Source organism: Bubalus bubalis, chromosome 21 (assembly GCF_019923935.1).
Source record: "Bubalus bubalis isolate 160015118507 breed Murrah chromosome 21, NDDB_SH_1, whole genome shotgun sequence".
NCBI lineage: Eukaryota > Metazoa > Chordata > Mammalia > Artiodactyla > Bovidae > Bubalus > Bubalus bubalis.
The window spans coordinates 21,442,714-21,457,708 of record NC_059177.1 but is presented as its reverse complement, the minus strand read 5'-3'; the positions used below and the strand labels follow the sequence as shown (position 1 = coordinate 21,457,708).

At 43.0% G+C, this 14,995-nt stretch overlaps 1 long non-coding RNA gene across 1 annotated transcript in view; it reads right to left on the bottom strand.

The window, feature by feature from the left end:
- The window catches only part of LOC112581280, a 33,035-nt gene that overhangs the window by 13,335 nt on the left and 4,705 nt on the right, over positions 1 to 14,995 (bottom strand). The gene's annotated exons all lie outside the window — the stretch shown is intronic.

The following is a 14,995-nucleotide window of genomic DNA, read 5'->3' as shown; positions in this document are numbered from 1 at the left end:
CTGACTTATACTCACTCTAAAAGGCTCTAGATTTTTCCACCTCACTACAACTGACTCAAATGCATTCCTCTTTTATGGTGGAGTAATACTGGAAGTGTAAATTGATACAGCCAGTATGGAAAAACAGTATGGAGATTCCTTAAAAATCTAGGAATAAAGCTACCATATGACCCAACAGTGCCACTACTGGGCATATACCCAAAGAAAACCATAATTCAAAAAGACAGATGCACCCCAATGTTCATAGCAGTGCTGTTTTCAGTATCCAGGACATGAAAGTGATCTAGATGTCCATTGACAGATGAATGGATAAAGAAGCTGCGGTACATAAATACAACGGAATATTAACCATGAAAAGAAATTTTTCATTGTAAAGGTTAGAAATTGAGCCTTAGAGTGGTAAAGGAACTTGCCCAAGGACCTAAGTCCAAAATAAATGAAGGCCCCCCGACTTGGCCAAACAGGAGAGAGCTCTTATACCTACCATTTTCCCTCCGTAAAAGGGCTATCATATCTTATTAGCAGCAGTTTCCCATAATGGTTCTTCCTTTACAGGAAGTCCTTATGCAGAACTGTAGTTTGTCCAATACAAATGGATTTCCTTTTCAAACCTCTTTCATAAGAGGATCTACACGCTAGAAAGTGCTGAAGGTGATTACTTTGTCAAGAGTGAAAACTTTGTGGCAAAGATAAGAAGCTTCTAAAATCTCTATCTTTTACAACTACCGATCTCATGTCAATACCTCTATTTAACTGCATTTTTCAACAGGAGAATCTGTTTTCTCAGACAAGGTGGCTTTCTCCCCATGAAATATTCCACACAGGCTAGTCGGTGTTGATTGGCCAACTCTGCTCTCCTTTCGTTATACTGATCACTTGTTCACAATCAACTAGAATGTTGGAAAACCCCCATAAAGATTTCGATTTTACAGAAAGTACCCAAAATTCCACCAGTTTTGCATCACAAAGTAGTGGTTAAGGTAGAGTTTTGAGTAAAATGCCATGCGTGTGGTTTTTGTGGGTGGTTACAGCTCAGAGCGACTCTTGGGCCTCGTCAGTAATCTCCAGGCGACAACGAGAATGGCTATTACAAACTAAGACGATTCTGATCTTCGTAGCAAACATCTCTCTGTCTTTGGTATCCTATGCCACCTTAGGCAACTCACAACCTCAAGGCTGATCTCAAAACCTACCAATGGAAGACAATAAAAAGACCTCTGGCAGGTTTTACACTGGGTTAAGTTTGACAATGCTCATGGGCTGTGAACGCTCCAGCTGCTGGTAGTTTAAACTCATCTGGTAAAACAAATCTTTAGCCCACTGAGGTACTACATTAAAAAAGAAAGAAAGAAAAAAGAATTAACCCAAGGAGAAACTTAAAATATTTTAAGGTCATGACAAACTAGTGTGAAAGAGAATCCTAACACCTAGAAGTGAAACTGCATCATCCACCCAGCCTGGAAAGAAAAAAGAAAGCTAAAAACCACGATCGATTAAGAATGCCGAGTCTGAGAAAACCCCTAAGGTGAATTCTGAACAACAACAAAAAAAGAGTCCCACAACACAAGAAGTGCATACTGTATGCAAGAACTGCTAATGGAAAGAGTTCGCCAGCATTTCTGTAATGACCTCACGAAAGACGACTGCTCCTATGTAAATGAAACTGTAGACAATCCAGGAATTTAACCTGTCCATTTCAGAACTGAATTAAGCTAGTGATTTAATCTTTCTGACATACCTGTCACCTATACCATCTCATGAAGACTTGTCAGAAAGCTCTGTAGAACAAGAAAAACAATTAAGATGCGATATGAGACTAGGAAGCAAAACCACACCAAGGCTGGAGTGCTAAATGTTAGTTTACTTCAGAGCCCCCCTGGCAGCAGGATGAGAGGAATATGACCTTGAGGCTGATGAGAGTCTTCATACCAGCTCTACCACTTCAAAGCTATGACTTAAAGCAAGTTTTTTAATCATTGTAATTTTCACACACACATATACACACACACCCTGCTCCCCTCCACCATTTAAAGAGTGGAGACACTACCATTTCTTTGGACAGCAATACGCTTTAAGAAAGACAATATAGGGGACTGCTCTGGTGCTCCAGTGGTTAAGACTTCGTGCCGCCACTGCAGAGGCATGGGCTCTGGTCCCATCACTTCATGGGAAATAGATGGGCAAACAGTGGCAGGCTTTATTTTTTTGGGCTCCAAAATGACTGCAGCCATGAAATTAAAAGACGCTTACTCCTTGGAAGGAAAGTTATGACCAACCTAGACAGCATATTAAAAAGCAGAGACATTACTTTGTCAACAAAGGTCCGTCTAGTCAAGGCTATGGTTTTTCCAGTAGTCATGTATGGATGTGAGAGTTGGACCATAAAGAAGGCTGAAGGCCAAAGAACTGATGCTCTTGAACTGTGGTGTTGGAGAAGACTCTTGAGAATCTCTTAGATGGCAAGGAGATAAAATCAGTCAATCCTAAAAGAAATCAATACTGAATATTCATTAGAAGGACTGATGCTGAAATTGAAGCTCCAATACTTTGGCCACCTGATGCAAAAAGCCAACTCATTAGAAAACACCTTGATGCTGGGAAAAATCGAAGGCAGGAGGAAAAGGGGATGACATAGGACAAGATGGTTGAATGGCATCACTGACTGAATGGACATGAGTTTGAGCAAGCTCTGGGAGACAGGGAAAGACAGGGAAGCCTGGCGTGCTGCAATCCATGGGGTTGCAAAGAGTCGGACACACCTGACCGACTGAACAACAATAGTTTAGCAGTGACCCAAAAGGAGTTGCACAGACAATAAAAGATCAGGCAGTCACCACTCTTTTTGCTGCAGACCACTGAATCTTATAACTAACCGATACTCAATGCCTCTAGCTTCAAGACTCCTGCTCCACAACTCAAAACCATCCCCTACTGCTCCCTTTCTATGTGTGTTAGCCTCTCAGTTGTGTCTGACTCTTTGCGACCCCATGGACTGTAGCCCGCCAGGCTCCTCTGTCCATGGAGTTCTTCACGCAAGAATACTGGAGTGGGTTGCCATTCCCTTCTCCAGGGGATCTTCCTGACCCAGGAATTGAACCTGGGTCCTCCTGCATTGTAGGCAGATTCTTTACTGTCTGATCCATAATTAGGCTACCGTGATCTTCCCCCTTCTTTCAGTTCTTGTAAGAGATAAACCTATAACTGTGTTCTCTCCATGCATGTGTCCTCTGGACCCACCTGCACCCCCATACCCCTCTCTCCACCTGACTCCCTCACCCAACCAGGCTAAAAGACAATCCCTCAACCATCTGGGGACGATTATGACACCTCTCAGATCATACCAAAAGAGACAAAACACATCAAGAAGTTATGGCCAGGACTTCCCTGGTGGTTCAGTGGCTAAGACTCCAGGCTCCTAATACAGGAGACGTGGGTTTGATCCCTGGTCAGAGAATTAGATCCCACATGCCACAACTAAAGATCCTGCATGCCACAGCTAAAAATCAGCACAGCCAAATAAATACTTTAAAAAAAAAATTATGGCCATAACACAGAAGTATGGTTTCTTTATATATGAATATACACACAACGTGGATGAATCTCAAAAGGATTATGTTTAACAAACTAAATCAGACTCAAAAGGACACATGGTGTGTCATTCCATGGATATGACATTCTTGAAAAAACCTACAGGAACGGAAATCAGGTCAGTGGTTGCCAGAGACAGGCGGTACGGAGAGGAAATTTATTACAGAGGGACACAAGTGAAACATTCTGGGTGATGGAAATAACCTCAGTGTATCAGCAGCTACTTGATCATACAAACCTTTCAAAATTCATAGTACCGTAACCTAAGAAGGGTATATTTTGCTATATACAAATTATACTTCAGTAAACTTGACATGAAAAAAACTAGTGGGAAGGGGCAAAGGTCCAGGCGTGAAGTAACCTGCTCCCCAGGAACTCTGATGCAGGCTGTCCATGGCCCATGTTCTGAGAACTGCTGACGTCTGGCTTGTGTCACAATGCCTTCGTCCTTAGCTCATATGCACTGTGCTTACTTTTTGAGCTGAGTATCATTTCACAGTGATTAGGAGGATCCAGGTCAGAAATGTGCCCACTGGGGAGTCTAGGAGGGCTGGTAGTGAGACTCAAAAAAAAAAAAAAAAAAAAAAGGATTTTTTCTACTTTTAAAGAAATGTCTGTGTTTGAGAACTTACAAACATAACAATCCTATAAATACACTGCATTTCTTTTTTCTTGCTACTACTAACAAATTTTCCAAAACTTTAAAGTTATCTTAAGCTTCTGGTCATCAAAGTCTTACATGAGTTGACAGGGTTAAAGCCTTCTGGAGGCCCTAGGGGAGATTCATTTCCTTCCCTTTTTCAACTTCTAAAGCTGCCTGTGTTCCTTGGCTCGTTGCCTGCTCCCACCTGCAAAGCTAGAAATGGCTGATCAAATCCCTCACAGTCTGTACCACACGGACTGTGATGCTATGCCTTCCTCTCTTACTTACTAGGACTTCTGTGTTGACACTGGCCCCATGTGACTAATCCAGGAAGTCTCCCTATCTCAGCATCCTCAGCATAACCACATCTGCCAAATCCCTTTTGCCATGGAAGGTAATATATTCACATAGACCTAGGCATTCAGACATGAACATCCTTGAGGGGCCCATTATTCCACCTACCACATTTGCCTAAGCAGAAACCAGGCAGTTGCTCCTGTTTAAGACAAGACAAGAAAAACAAATCACCAATCTGTTTTCATGCCTGATGGATTTGAATACAACTGGGAAAGTCATATTTTCTTCTGGTCCAACAGGCTGAACAAGTCAGTTAATCAGCATGACCATACAGAATGATGAAGCCACCACATATAATTGCCCAAGAGAGACTGTGGCTTCCTTTTACTTTCACTACTGCTATTCCTGGAGATCCAGAAAAAATATTAAAAATGTGTTTACTTTTGAACACACACACACACACACACACACACACCTTATTAGAGTTTTTATTGACTAGGGTTTTACCTGTAAGAATTAATATTTCAAAAACAAGTTAAAATTCATTAAGGTACAAAGAAAACAAGAGTGGGCCAAAAACTTTCCACCCAGATAACCCTTGTTGATTAAACAAGCAAACAACAAAAGATGTATAAGATTATAACATTTAAATAATATGCCATTCATATCTTAAGTGAACCATTTTTTCAAACTTATTGCTCACTTTTAAATTTCTTTGATATTTCTTAATTAAAAAAATTTTTTTTTAATATTCTGGTTGTCAGTTCAGTTCAGTCACTCAGTCGTGTCCAACTCTTTGCGACCCCATGGACTGCAGCACACCAGGCCTCCCTGTCCATCACCAACTCCCGGACTTTACTCAAACTCATGTCCATTGAGTCAGTGATGCCATCTAACCATCCCATCCTCTGTCGACCCCTTGTCCTCTGGCCTTCAATCTTTCCCAGCATCAGGGTCTTTCAAAAGAGTCAGTTCTGTGCATCAGGGGGTCACGGTATTAGAGTTTCAGTTTCAGCATCAGTCCTTCCAATGAATATTCAGGACTGATGTTCTTTAAGATGGACTGGTTGGATCTCCTTGCAGTCCAAGGGACTCTCAAGAGTCTTCTCCAACACCACAGTTCAAAAGCATCAATTCTTTGGGCCTCAGCTTTCTTTATAGTCCAAATCTCACATCCATACATGAAAATCCATAGTTTTGACTAGACAGACCTTTGTTGGCAAAGTAATGGCTCTGCTTTTTAATACGCTGTCTAGGTTGGTTATGGCTTTTCTTCCAAGGAGCAAGTGTCTTTTAATTTTATGGTTGCAGTCATCATCTGCAGTGATTTTGGAGCCCAAAAAAAATAAAGTCTGTCACTGTTCCCACTGTTTCCCCATCTATTTGCCATGAAGTGATGGGACCGGATGCCATGATCTTAGTTTTCTGAATGTTGAGTTTTAAGCCAACTTTTTCACTCTCTTCTACACTTTCATCAAGAGGCTCATTAGTTCTTCTTCACTTTCTGCCATAAGGGTGGTGTCATCTGAAGATCTGAGGTTATTGATATTTCTCCCGGCAATCTTGATTCCAGCTTGTGCTTCATCCAGCCCAGCATTTCGCATGATGTACTCTGCATGTAAGTTAAATAAGCAGGGTGACAATATACAGCCTTGACATACTCCTTTCCCTATTTGGAACCAGTCTGTTGTTCCATGTCCAATTCTAACTGTTGCCTCCTGACCTGCATACAGATTTCTCAGGAGGCAGGTCAGGTGATCTGGTATTCCCATCTCTTGAAGAATTTTCCAGTTTGCTGTCCACACAATCAAAGGCTTTGGCATAGTCAATAAAGCAGAAGTGGGTATTTTTCTGGAACTCTCTTGCTTTTCTGATGACCCAACAGATGTTGGCAATTTGACCTCTGGTTCCTCTGCCTTTTCTAAATCCAGCTTGAACATCTGGAAGTTCATGGTTCATGTACTGTTGAAGCTTAGCTTGGAGAATTTTGAGCATTACTTTACTAGCGTGTGAGATGAGGGCAATTGTGTGGTAGTTTGAGCATTCTTTGGCATTGCCTTTCTTTGGGATTGGAATGAAAACTGACCTTTTCCAGTCCTGTGGCCACTGCTGAGTTTTCCAAATTTGCTGGCATATTGAGTGCAGCACTTTCTTTCACAGCATCATCATTTAGGATTTGAAATAGCTCCACTGGAATTCCATCACCTCCACTAGCTTTGTTCATAGTGATGCTTCCTAAGGCCCACTTGCCTTCACATCCCAGGATGTCTGGCTCTAGGTGAATGATCACACCATCGTGATTATCTGGGTCATGAAGATCTTTTTTGTACAGTTCTTCTGTGTATTCCTGCCACCTCTTCTTAATATCTTCTGCTTGTGTTAGGTCAGTACCATTTCTGTCCTTTATTGAGCCCATCTTTGCATGAAATGTTCCCTTGGTATCTCTAATTTTCTTGAAGAGATCTCTAGACTTTCCCATTCTATTGTTTTCCTTTTTTTTTTTTCACTGATCACTGAAGAAGGCTTTCTTATCTCTCTTTGGTATTCTTTGGAACTCCGCATTCAAATGAGTGTATCTTTCCTTTTCTGCTTTGGTTTTCACTTCTCTTCTTTTCACAGCTATTTGTAAGGTCTCCTCAGACAGCCATTTTGCTTTTTTGCATTTCTTTTTCTTGGTGATGGTCTTGATCCCTGTCTCCTGTACAATGTCACGAATCTCCATCCATGGTTCTTCAGGCAGTTCTAATCCCTTGAACCTATTTGTCACTTCCACTGTATAATCATAAGGGATTTGATTTAGGTCATACCTGAATGGTCTAGTGGTTTTACCTACTTTCTTCAATTTAAGTCTGAATTTGGCAATAAGGAGTTCATGATCTGAGCCACAGTCATCTCCCAGTCTTGTTTTTGCTGACTGTATAGAGCTCCTTCATCTTTGGCTGCAAAGCATATAATCAAGCTGATTTTGGTATTGACCATCTGGTGATGTCCATGTATAGAGTCTTCTTGTGTGTTACTGGAAGAGGATGTTTGCTATGACCAGAGCGTTCACTTGGAAAAACTCTTATTAGCCTTCCCTGCTTCGTTCTGTACTCCAAGGTCAAATTTGCCTATTACTCCAGGTGTTTCTTGATTTCCTACATGTGTATTCCAGTCCTGTATAATGAAAATAACATCTTTTTTGGGTGTTAGTTCTAGAAAGTCTGTAGGTCTTCATAGAACCGTTCAAGTTCAGCTTCTTCAGCATTACTGGTCAGGGTATGTAGACTTGGATTACCGTGATATTGAATGGTTTGCCTTGGAAACAAACAGAGATCCTTCTGTCGCTTTTGAGATTGCATCCAAGTACTGCATTTCAGACTCTCTTGTTGACTATGATGGCTACTCCATTTCTTCTAAGGGATTCCTGCCCGCAGTAATAGATATAACGGTCATCTGAGTTAAATTCACCCATTCCAGTCCATTTTAGTTCACTGATTCCTAAAATGTCGATATTCATTCTTGTCATCTCCTGTTTGACCACTTCCAATTTGGCTTGATTCATGGACCTAACATTCCAGGTTCCTATGCAGTATTGCTTTTTACAGCATCACACTTTGCTACTATCACCATTCACATCCACAACTGGGTATTGTTTTTACTTTGGCTCCATCTCTTTATTCTTTCTGGAGTTATTTCTTCACTGATCTCCAGTAGCATATTGGGCGCCTACCAACCTGGGGAGTTCATCTTTCACTGTCTTACTTTTTCCTGTTTCATACTGTTCATGGAGTTCTCAAGGCAAGAATACTGAAGTGGTTTGCCATTCCCTTCTCCAGTGGACCACATTTTATCACAACTCTTCACCATGACCCATCCGTCTTGGTGACCCTACATGGCATGGCTCGTAGTTTCATTGAGTTAGACAAGGCTGTGGTCCATATGATCAGATTGGTTAGTTTTCTGTGATTGTGGTTTTCAGTCTGTCTGCCCTCTGATGGAGAAGGATTAGAGGCTTAAAGAAGCTTCCTGATGGGAGAGACTGATAGGGGGAAACTGGGTCCTGTTCTGATGGGCAGGGCAATGCTCAGTAAATCTTTAATCCAATTTTCTGCTGTTGGGTGGAGCTGTGTTCCCTCCCTGTTATTTACCTAGGGCCAAACTATGGTGGGGACTTCCCTGTTGGCTCACACTATAAAGCAGCTGCCTACAATGTAGGAGACCCGGGTCCAATCCCTGGGTTGGGAAGATAACCTGGAGAAGGAAATGGCAATCCACTCTGGTATTCTTGCTTGGAAAATCCCATGAACAGAGGAGCCTGGTAGGCTACAGTCCATGGGGTAGTAAAGAGTCGGACATGACTGAGCAACTTCACTCACAAACTATGGTGGGGGCTCTGAAAGAGATGGGAATACCAGACCACCTGACCTGCCTCTTGAGAAACCTATATGCAGGTCAGGAAGCAACAGAACTGGAGGAACAACAGACTGGTTCCAAATAGGAAAAGGAGTACGTCAAGGCTGTATATTGTCACCCTGCTTATTTAACTTATATGCAGAGTACATCATGAGAAACGCTGCACTGGAAGAAGCATAAGCTGGAAACAAGATTGCCAGGAGAAATATCAATAACCTCAGATATGCAGATGACACCACCCTTATGGCAGAAAGTGAAGAGGAACTAAAAAGCCTTTTGATGAAAGTGAAAGTGGAGAGTGAAAAAGTTGGCTTAAAGCTCAACATTCAGAAAATGAAGATCATGGCATCTGGTCCCATCACTTCATGGCAAATAGATGGGGAAACAGTGGAAACAGTGTCAGACCTTATTTTTTTGGGCTCCAAAATCACTGCAGATGGTGATTGCAGCCATAAAATTAAAAGACACTTACTCCTTGGAAGGAAAGTTATGATCAACCTAGATAGCATATTAAAAAGCAGAGCATTACTTTGCCAACAAAGGTCCGTCTAGGCAAGGCTATGGTTTTTCCATTGGTCATGTATGGATGTGTGAGTTGGACTGTGAAGAAAGCTGAGCTCCAAAGAATTGATGCTTTTGAACTGTGGTGTTGGAGAAGACTCTTGAGAGTCCCTTGGACTGCAAGGAGATCTAACCAGTCCATCCTAAAGGAGACCAGTCCTGGGTGTTAATTGGAAGGACTGATGCTGAGGCTGAAACTCCAATACTTTGGCCACCTCATGTGAAGAGTTGACTCATTGGAAAAGACCCTGATGCTGGGAGGGATTGGGGGCAGGAGGAGAAGGGGATGACAGAGGATGAGATGACTGGATGGCATCACCGACTCGATGGACATGAGTTTGGGTGAACTCCAGGAGTTGGTGATGGACAGGGAGGCCTGGCGTGCTGCGATTCATGGGGTCGCAGAGAGTCCAACACGACTGAGCGACTGAACTAAACTGAAACTATGGTGGAGGTAATGAAGATAATGCAACCTCCTTCAAAAGGTCCCATGTATGTACTGTTACACTCAGTGCCCCCAACCCTGCAGCAGGCCACCAGCAACCCATACCTCCGCTGGAGACTCCTGGACACTCCCAGGCAAGAGTTGGTCAGTCTCTTGCGGGGTCACTGCTCCTTTCTCCTGGGTCCTAGTGTGTACAAGGTTCTGTTTGTGCCCTTCAAGGGTCTATTTCCCAGTCCTGCGTATTTTTGAAAGGATAGTCTCCAACAAAAGAGGCTGGGAAAAGTGGATATCCACAGGTAAAAGAATGAAACTAGACTATACACAAACATGAACTTAAAATGTATTAAAAATTTATATATAAGACCTGAAACTTTAAAACTCCAAAAAGAAAACATAGAGGAAAAGCTTCATGACATTGGTCTTGGCACTGATTTGAATGCCAAAAAGGACAGAAAAGAAAAGCAAAATGAACAAGTCGGGGCTACATCAAACTAAAAAGTTTCTGCACAGCAAAGTAAACAATCAAGAGTCAAAAGGCAACCTATGAAAAGGTAGGAAGTATCTGCAAACTGATGAGAGATTAATATTCAAAATATATAAGGAACGAGTACAATTCAATAGCAAAACAGAACGAATAACCTGGTCAAAATGGACAAAAGATTTGGGAAGACATTTCTCCAAAGAAGATCTGCAAACAGCCAACCGGTATATGACAAGATGCTCATCATCAGGAAAGTGCAAATCAAAACCACAATGGGAAATCACCTTACGCCTCTCAGGATGGCCATTATCAAGAAAGCAAAATAACACGTGTTGGTGAGGATGTAGAGAAACTGGAGCCCTAGTGCACTAATGGTGAGATTGTTGGATGGTACAGCCACTATACAAAATGGTATAGAGGTTCCTCAAAAATCAAAACTAGAACTACCATATGATCCAGCAATACCCATTTCTTGGTATTTATCGAAGGGAAATGAAATCAAGATCTCTAAGAGCTATATGTACTCCCCTGTTCACTGAAGCATTGGTCACAAGTGCTAAAAGGTGGAAACAACTATTAGTCAACAGATGAATGGATAAAGAAAATATGGCATACACAGTGAAATATTATTCAGCCATAAAGAGAAGGATATCCTTTTGTATGCTACAAAATGGATGAAACGGGAGGGCATTATACAAAGTGAAAAAGCCAGCCAGAACAGATACTGCATTTTACACTTACATGAGTTATCTAAACTTAACTAAGCAGATGGAGTATGGTGGCAGCCAGAGTCTGAAGGAAAAGAGGAAATGGGGAGTTGTTATTCAATGGGTATACGTTTCCAGTCGTGCAAGATGAAAAAGTTCCAGAGATCTGCTACATAATATTGTGCTTGTAGTTAACACTGTACACTAATCTTTTATAAGAAGAGGTCTCATCTTATGTATGTTCTTACTATACTTAAAAAAAAAAAAAACAGGATAGGGAAAGAGATAGTTAGGGAGTTTGGGATAGACATGTACACACTGCTATATTTAAAATGGATAACCAACAAGGACCTACTGTACAGCACAGAGTTTTGAGCAATGTCATGTGGCAGAATGGATGGGAGGGGAGTTTAGGGGAGAATGGATATACATACGTGTGTACAGTTGTGCCCCTTTGCTATTGACCTGGAACTATCGCAACACTGTTAACTGGCTATACTCCAATACAAAATGTGGGCTTCCCAGGCGGTGCAGTGCTAATGAATCCACCTGCCAATGCAGGAGACACTAGTGGGTTCGATCCATGGGTCAGGATGATCCCCTAGAGAAAGAAAATTCTTGCCTGAAAAATTCCATGGACAGGGAAGCCTGGCAGGTTAAAGCCCATAGGGTTGCAAAGAGTTGGACATGACTGAGCGACTAACACTCACACAATACAAAATAAAGTTACATGTATATGTATGGCTGAGTCCCTTTGCTGTTCACCTGAAACTCCCACAACATTGTTAATCCACTATATCCCAATACAAGGTGTTTTGGTGTTAAAAATAGATAAATAAATCATTTTTTTTAAGTTAAAGGACAAAAAAGAAAAAGACAGCAGCCCAGAAGGTTTGATTTTGCTGGTGGTAGCTTCTGCCTTGGCTCACCAAAGAGTAGAGAACCTGCACTTTTCTGCACTGTGTGTGCAGTGAATTTCAGGCAGTTTCTCTTGGGTTAGGGTGATGGATACAGAAGCCAAATTATGGAGTCCACTAAAAAAATTAAGAAATCCACAAGAGCCTACTGGAATCTTCACTTTGGGCCATTCCTGATGCTTAGCACACCCCAGATCTCCAGCTTTCCAGTATACAAGAACCTCAAGGTTGCTCTGAGTGACCACACTGGACGTTCATCTTTAAAGAGGACCCGAAAAACCTCATCATGAGCCACCAGAGGGTTTGGAAAACACTGGCAAGAGCCTGTTTAATAAAAGCAAGAGAGACTGAGATAACAGCGGGACTGCAGACAAGATGGAGGAGCAGAAGGACTTGAACTTACCTCCTCCCAGGAAAACATGAAAATCACAACTAACTGCTGAACAACTATCAACAAAAAAAAAACACTGCAACCTACCAATAAAGGACATTCTACATTCAAAGACAAAGAAGAAGCCACAATAAGACAACAGGAGGGGCATCTTCACAATACTAGCTAATCCCTACCTACCTATGTGTGTGTGCTAAGCCCCTTCAGTCGCATCCAGCTCTGTGCAACCCTACAGTCTGCAGCCTGCCAGGCTCCTCCATCCATGGGATTCTCCAGGCAAGAATACTGGAGTGGGCTGCCATGCCCTCCTCCAGGGGATCTTTCTGACCCAGGTATCAAACCTGCATCAGTTACATCTACCTGCACCGGCAGGCAGGCTCTTACCATTAGTGCCACCTGGGAAGCTCACCTACTGTGTGAGCGAGCCACAAACTGGATAATAATTATATTGCAGAGGGTCTCCTGCAGGAGTGAAAGTTCTGAGCCCCACAGCAGGCTCCCCAGTCTGGGGGTCTGGTATCAGGAGGCAGAGCCCCCATTTGGCTTTGAAGGCCAGCAGGGCTTGAGTGTAGGAGCTCCACAGAATTAGGGGAAATAGAGACTCCACTCTTGAAAGGTGCACACACGGTTTCACATACAGTGGGAACCAGGGTAAAGCAGTGACTCCCCAGGGCTTCCCTGGTGGCTCAGTGGTAAAGAATCTGCCTGCAATGCAGGAGACTTAGGAGACATGGGTTCAATCCCTGGGTAGGGAAGATCCCCTGGAAGAGGAATGAAAACCCACTCCAGTTTTCTTATCCGGAAAATTCAATGGACAGAGGAGCCTGGCGGGTTACAGCCTGTGGGGCTGCAAAGAGTCGGACACGACTGCAACTGAGCATGCATGCCCCAGGAGTCCAGGCCAGATGTACCTGCAGGACTTGGAGAGTATCCCAGCAAGGCAGGGGTCAGCTACAGCCCACTGCAGGGGCAAGAACACCAGCGGTACAGGGCCCTACGGAATACTTCTGGAGGGAGCTTTCCTGGAAGTCCTGTCTTGGCACCAAGACCTGGCCCCACTCAATAGCCTGCAGGCTCCAGTGCTGGGACACCTCAGACCAAACAACCAACAGGGTGGAAACACAGCCCCACTCATCAACAGACAGGCTGCCTCAAGTCATCCTGAACCCACAGCCACCTTGAGACATGCCCCTTGACACAGCCCTGCCCACCAGAGTGACAAAATCCAGCTTCATTCACCAATGGGCAGTCACCAGTGCCTCCCACCATGAAGTCTGCACAAGCCCCGGAACCAAACTCACCCACCTGGGGTTAAGTATTAGAGAAATGCAAATCAAAATTACAATGAGAAAAAATAAAAAATAAAAATACAATGAGGTATCATCTCATGCTATGCAGAATGGCCATAATCAAAAAATCTACAAACAATAAATGCTGGAAAGAGTGTGGAGAAAAGGGAACCCACTTGCACTGTAGGTTGGAATGTAAATTGATACAACCACTATGGAGAACAATATGGAGGTGCCTTAAAAAATTAAAAAATATAGAACTACTAATGACCCAGCCATCCCACTACCGGGCATATAAAGCTACTAATGACCCAGCCCTCACCCAGAAGTGAAAGTGAAAGTCACGCACTTGTGTCCAACTTTTTGTGACCCCATGGACTATACAGTCCACGGAATTCTCCAGGCCAGAATACTTGAGTGGGTTGGGTAGCCATTCCCTTCTCCAGGGGATCTTCCCAACCCAGGGATCGAACCCAGGTCTCCCTCATTGCAGACAAATTATTTACCAACTGAGCCACAAGGGAAGCCCAAGAATACTGGAGGGGGTAGCCTATCCCTTCTCCAGCAGATCCTCCTGACCCAGGAATTGAACCAGGGTCTCATACATTGCAGGCATATTCTTCACCAACTGAGCTATATAGCCTGAGAAAACTCTAATTCAAAAAGACACATGTGCCCCAATGTTCACTGCAGCACAACTGACAACAGCTAGGACACGGAAGCAACCTGTGTCCATCAACAGATGAATATGTGGCACATATATACAGTGAAATATTACTCAGCCATAAAAAGAAACAAAACTGGGTGATTTGTGGAGATGTGGATAGATCTAGAGACTTATACAAAGTGAAGTAAGTCAGAAGGAGAAAAACAAAACTAATTAATCACATATTAACACATGTGGAATCTAGAAAAATGGTACAGATGGACCTAGTTCCAGGGCAGGAACAGAGACACAGAGGTAGAGAATGGATGTGTGGACACGGCATGGGGCGGGGAGGGTGGGATGAACTGGGAGGTTAGGACTGACATACATACACTCTGAAGCGTAAAACAAATAGCTAGTGGGACCCTGCAGTACAGCCCAGGGAGTTCAGCTCAGGGCTCCATGGTGACCTAGCCAGGTGGGATGAGACAGGTATAGAATGGAGGGGAGGGGGAAGGCAGTCCAAGAGGGAAGGGATATATATACACACAGCTCATTCACTTTGTTGTAGAGCAGAAACTAACACTGCATTGTAAAGCAATCATACTCCAATAAAAAATAAAATAGCTAGAAGG